We start from the raw sequence: 6,512 nt of genomic DNA, 5'->3' as shown, positions 1-6,512 counted from the left end.
TCAACTACTCTATTTTAGTCATATGGAGGGATTCTGTGACCAATTCAGACCATTTATCAGATGGAGACCATGTATGTATTAGAATCCCACAGTCCACATACCCCATAACGACCTTGTATTCTTGATTAATAATGGCCATCTAGATTTTCAAAACTTAATTTAAAAGCTGTCTAGAAAGAAGGGCTTATTTAGAATGAATGACAAGCTTTGTTAGCCCAAATTTCTCCATAAATATAGGCTTGTGGGTTGTAAGAGATATTGGACCTTTTTTGGGCATCTAAAATTTCATAGTCGTTTAGATTCCTCATAATTGGGAATTCCCATTTTTTCAATTTTGATAAACAAGGTATATTTGTTGTCAAAATACAGAATAAAAAACTATAATAACATGCTTTTTTTATTGCATGTACTTCTTAAATAACAACTAGGGCTTTGCCCTATTTACCTAAAGAAGGGAAATTCTTCAAAATCATTTTTTCTACATATACAAACTGATGATACTTTCCTGGTATTAATAGCGGACAGGAAAGATAAAGGTCGGCAGCTTTATCAAGATTTTCTGAGTGCCCTCTTGCTCAGTGGGACATTGAATGGAGAGCACCATCGCTATCTGCAGCACTAACACCAGCACAAAATCACTTAATTTTAAAGAGAATGTCAAAAAAAACATTGTTTTAGTATGAATTTTTGTTTGAACCAATCCATTTAAACTATTTTTTTAATACCCAACTCATTATTTCTGTCCAGTTTTCTATGCAACTGGATTGGCTTTGCAAACCAATTTGCTGAGAGGCCAGTTCCCATCTTGACACCAATCCAAGTTGTCCAACCGCCCACTTGCCTGACTAAACATTAGATATAATTCAATTATCATGGCGCTTCCCTCTTTTGGGTGGTTCAACTATTAGTTCACAAAATGTTGAGAGAATGAGCCACAGGGTAGTAACTACTTGCTAGTGTTTGGGGCCCAATGTATGATCCATGCAGGAAAGATTTGGAGTGCCATGTTACATCATAAACAGATATGTCAAGTTGCTATCTGCAAAAGGCCAGAGCCAATTAACTCAATGCCTAAAAAAGAAGGGAAGGTCTAATGGCATGGCAGATGAGCAAACCAACTTGTCTCCGGTAGCAAAGACTGGACCAGAGTAGCCCCCACCGGCGGGATACACAACCGGCTTCAGATTTGCCGTATTGCTGTACTGCTATACAAAGCTCACATTGCTTTTTTTTTTTTTGAAAAGAATCCTAAACTAAAAATAAGGATTTAATTCCAAGTATGCAGTCTTTTGGTTTGAGAGGTGTATTAAACTATTAATCATTCTAATGATGAAGATGTGATAATTAGGTGAAGGAAGTATTTAATTCCAACTCTCTGGGTAACCCATATTCTAATAAAGAAGATATTTTGACTTTATGAATAGCTCCAATAGGTGATAAAATGAGAAAGTAGATTGAGATGGCTCAGTCACATGAATAGAAGAATATCCACAGCACCGGTTATAATGTTACAATTTGAAGATTCTAGAAGAACTTGGGGTAGATCAAAAAAGACTTGAATGGATGTAATGAGAAATTATTTAAGCACCCATTATTTAACAATGGATATGGCGCTAAATAGAAAGAATGGAGAAACAGGATTCATGTAACTGATGACCTCATATAGATGGGATAAGGCTTAGATGATGACCTCATTGCGATATTTTGAAGCTTCGTAGGGCCATTGCTTGGTGTAATGTTAACCTTGAGCTAAGAGTTTTAAAATATGCCAAAGATTTTGTCCATGTCCATTCAACCCTCCAAAATCCCTAATCCTTATCCAAAGATATGTCATAATCATCATCATTTAAACCTTATCCCAACTATAGGATGTCTACATCCAAATGCAATTGTTAGTATTCAGATGCAAATTGAATCTTATCCGTTGGATTCAAGTTGGCCATGGATCAAAACTGGATATTGGATACCATTAATAAATTAAACTAAAAATGATCAGAATATTCCATATTATTAACAAAATGAACTAAACTAACTTTGGTATTCTATATCATGAATAAAATCACTTGAAAATAACTTCAATGAGACTTCAACCTGTAAATCGATTGGATTCCAATTACTTTGATTTGCAGGCCTAATTAGAAGGATGGAAAGGGATTATGCATATGAGATGGCCTTAAGGCTGCGGTCGGGTGGGTAGGGGTGGCAATTTTTCACCCAACCAGCTGAATCCACCCAACCCACCCAGTGTCCAACCTGCCCAATCTTCCCATTCCCTTGGTGGGTTGTGTGATCAACCCATCACCCAACCCATCCATTTAAATGGGTTGGGTTGTGGATAACCGTTGGGTTAACCATTACAAACATTAGTATTAATTCCTTAGCCTTTTTTTTTTATTTTCTCCATTTGAATTAAATAATTTATAATTAATGCATTAATTTTCTATTAATTATTGACTGAATTTAGTTTTGTCTTGAATCAACACACTTCACCTAACATAAATCCAAATCAATTTGGCCTAAGTCTGAACCAGTTCAACATGGTCTGACTCAACCCAACATATACCGATCCGGGTCAACCCAAATCCAAAATAGACCTCGGACGAGACGACTCAATGCCGCTTACTTTGCCCAATTTGGGTCGTCCAATCCAATCATTATTCACATGGCCTGGCTCGACCCAGTACATGCTGATCCAGGTCGACCTGAATCCGAAATGGGTCAGACCAGGTGGGGGTCTAAACCCTAAACCACTCTGTTTGCTTTGCCCGGTTTAGATCGTCTAGTTTGATTCAGATCCGTACAACCTGACCCAAATCCGCCCCAGTCCGATTTACTTTTTTTGACCCACTTTGGGCCAATCGGTTTGGCCCCAAACCCATGCACAAACCTGATATGAGTCAACCCAAGTCAATTCACCATTGACTAAACCGGTCCACTATGGTCCAACTGGATTGAACCGGCCCCGATTAAGGTCTGGCCCGACCAAACTGAACCGGTACTGGTCCAATCATTTTTTGTCCAACCGAGCTGAACTGGATCTAAACGGCTCAACCACTATTGAACTTGATGTGATTACCTCAAAGACGATCCAATTAGATAGCTCAACTTAGTTTGACCAGTTTGAACCTATGTGGTTCGTTAAATCTGAAACCCAAACATAGTTAAATGGCTTTCTTGCTTGTAAATAGAAACTACTATTACCACTAAGCTATGACTAACTTATTTGTTAAAAAGGAGTTAGTTTTTTGTTTTAATTACATAAATATAAGATTAATGGGTTTGGGCAGGTTGGATTAGGTTAATGCGGGTTTGGGTTGAACCCAACCCATTTAATTTTATATAACTGAGTCATTAACGGGTTGGCAGGTTAAATGGATTGGGTTGAAACTCAACCCAAACCAAACCCAACCCAACCCGCCCAATTGCCACCACTACGGGTGGGAAACATCTTGGCAAAATATTTTAAGAGGAAAGTGTTACTACTTGTCACATAAGAAGTAAAAACTTGATAGCTTTTTCTGAAGGCCTAATATTTGAGTGATAATATGATTTTCTTGCTGTTCAAATATAAAAGGATGCATAAATTGGCTCTTTTATCTACTGCCGCTGAAGATTATTGGGCCTAGGAATGTTTTTACCATACAGAAAAATGCTTCATGTAAAACAATCTAAAGACCTTGTATAGGGAAAATAGGGGACAGGGTTCTTACTATCCACAAGAGTACACAAGAAAGAAAGGGGGGAAGTGCTTAGAAGAAAGGTGCATATTTTTACATAATGTAGAAAGATTATTTGGCTAAAACCTGCTACATGAGAAGAGGGTTGGATCATAATAACTTGCTTTTCAATACATTCAGCTAAGAAAAATTTTTATAAAATCCCAGGAAGGAAAGAAATGAAAGAAATCCTGGACTTATAAAGCATCCTACTGTTTTAACTCATTGATTGAATCTATTTGACCACCATATATACATGACCTTGAATAACTCCCTCCAAGAGCTACAATTGTATTCAAGATGTATGAATCTCGTCAATCAAAGGAGGATATGAATTCATCCAGAAAAGCAAGATATTAACTCTCTGAAAGTAGAGCTACTAATCAAATGTAAAGTAGAAACCCAAGAATTGCAGAAAGCCATGCTGGCCCAGATGTTCAGGCTGGGTAGACATCTCCCACATGGTTAAAAGGAATTAGTACTAGCACAATTATGATGAAGCAAAATGCACCTCAACTGTCATGCACCTTTTCTAATTCCTTTTTGCTGTATGTATAGTAAAATGCACCTCAAATGCCCTACACCCTTTCCCTTGTTAGCACAATTTACATGAGGCCTTCTTTCCAAGAACAGTGGAGGCACACTTTCAAAATAGTTCCAGCTGTGTTTGGACATTGGAAGTCCAACCAAATGGACCTATCCATTCCCTATCAGCTTTTCTTGTGTAATTATGTTATAAGTTTCAGGAATCTTCCCAGGAATCCAGGACCCAGGATAGGAGCATTGTGATCAGTCTAAAATAGCATGTGCATTACTTATTGCCATTAGTTTAGCTGCATGAGGCTCTCTCTTTTCTTGAAGAGCAAGTCTTGATATCCACTCCTTTTTTTGTGTTGAACTGCCGCTGTGGTATGGCTATGTATTTGTTTGATGGTGTTGTAAACCCTAGCAGATTCTAGTTTGAAATAGAGAAGAAGAAAGAAAAGAGAAAGAAGAAGAAGAAGAAGAAAGAAAGGTTCGGCCAGTCTAGAAGAGAGTCAAAATCACACTCCCCTAGCTGACCCACTTGTATTTATTCAAAAACATAGAGTTACAGGAAAGACCATTTTGTCCCTCATAGAAGATGAGACACATAACTTAAACTCGGATACAATAAACCTTTCACTCTCAAGCAGATAATCCAGAATGACCAAAATACCCCTAACTCGAGCATTCTAACACTCCCCCTCAAGCTGGAGAGTATATATCATATAGTCCCAGCTTGTTACAAATGTTATCTATTCTTCCCCGAGACAATCCCTTTGTGAGGAGATCTGCCCACTGATTTCCTGAGCTCACATGAGATGTGGTTATCACCCCACTTATCACTTTCTCTTACAAAGTGACAATCAACCTCAATATGCTTAGTTCTCTCATGAAAGACAGGATTGGAAGAGATGTGAACAGCAGCTTGGTTATCACAGTATAGTCTCATGGGTTTGTCAATTGAGAATCCCATCTCTTGAAGCAAGTTCTTCAGCCATACTAGCTCACATGTGGTATGGGCCATAGCCCTGTACTCTGCTTCTGCACTACTTCTTGCCACCACTGTTTGTTTCTTGCTCTTCCAAGTTACAAGATTGCCACCGATGAAGGTAAAATACCCTGTAGTTGATCTCCTGTCTGATATAGAACCAGCCCAGTCAGCATCTATGTACCCTACTATCTCACGAGTTCCTCCACTTTGGTATAACAAACCACGACCTAGAGCACCTTTTAGGTACCTAACAATTCTCAGAATAGCTTCCCAGTGAGAAACCCGGGGATGTTGCATAAACTGGCTCACCACACTCACAGCAAATGATATATCTGGTCAGGTAATGGTCAAGTAGTTCAATTTGCCCACCAACCTTCTGTATCTTCCAAGATCATCAAACTCTTCACCCGCATCAACACTCAGCTTGGCATTGAGTTCCATAAGAGTCTCTGCTGGTTTAGCACCTAACAACCCTGTTTCTTCAAGTAGATCAAGAACATATTTTCTCTGACATAGGTTGATCCCATGTTTTGACCTCGCAACCTCTATTCCCATGAAATATTTTAGCTTCCCTAGATCTTTCGTATTGAAGTGATCCTGTAAGAATTTCTTCAACCTGTTGATTCCATTGCTATCACTCCCAGTTATGACAATATCATCCACGTACACGACTAGCAAGATTTTCCCATCCTTTGAGTTATAGCTGAAAACAGAATGATCAACCTGACATTGTTTCATCCCAAAGGCTTTCATCACTTCACTGAACTTGCCAAACTAAGCACATGGAGATTGTTTCAGTCCATAAATTGCCTTTTTGAGCCTACACACTTTGTCAGACTCCCTCTGAGCAACAAACCCTAGTGGTTGCTCCATATACACCTCCTCAACTAGATCACCATGCAGGAAGGCATTTTTTATGTCAAGTTGTACAAGAGGCCAATCATACATAGCAGCTAATGAAATCAGCACCCGAACTGAACCAATCTTAGCCACAGGAGAAAATGTCTCCATATAGTCCACACCATACATCTGAGAATAACCCTTGGCCACCAACCTCGCTTTCAATCGCTCCACACTGCCATCAGGAAGATACTTCACTGTGTAGACCCATTTACACCCAACTGTGTGCTTACCGGAGGGAAGACGGTGAGATCCCATGTGTGATTATGTAGTAGAGCAGAGAGTTCTTCTTCCATGGCTTGTCGCCACCCTGGAGAGGCAAGAGCTTCTTGGACAGTCTTGAGAATGGGAACAAATAAGATTAATGATATAAATTTGCA

General features: G+C 39.0%; 1 long non-coding RNA gene across 1 annotated transcript; it reads right to left on the bottom strand.

The window, feature by feature from the left end:
• Positions 1 to 472: 472 nt before the first annotated feature.
• On the bottom strand, positions 473 to 1,128 carry LOC148865005 (uncharacterized). The gene is made up of 3 exons (XR_016109657.1): positions 951 to 1,128; positions 731 to 845; positions 473 to 610 (listed from the first exon to the last, which is right to left on the bottom strand). It is a non-coding gene; the product is annotated as an uncharacterized LOC148865005 (long non-coding RNA).
• Positions 1,129 to 6,512: the final 5,384 nt, after the last annotated feature.

The sequence above is a fragment of the Nelumbo lutea genome, chromosome 3, assembly GCF_056320005.1.
Source record: "Nelumbo lutea isolate HS-2025 chromosome 3, American lotus-T2T, whole genome shotgun sequence".
Classification (NCBI taxonomy): Eukaryota; Viridiplantae; Streptophyta; class Magnoliopsida; order Proteales; family Nelumbonaceae; genus Nelumbo; species Nelumbo lutea.
Note: the sequence above shows the minus strand (reverse complement) of the source record. Positions and strands in the feature narration are given on the sequence as shown.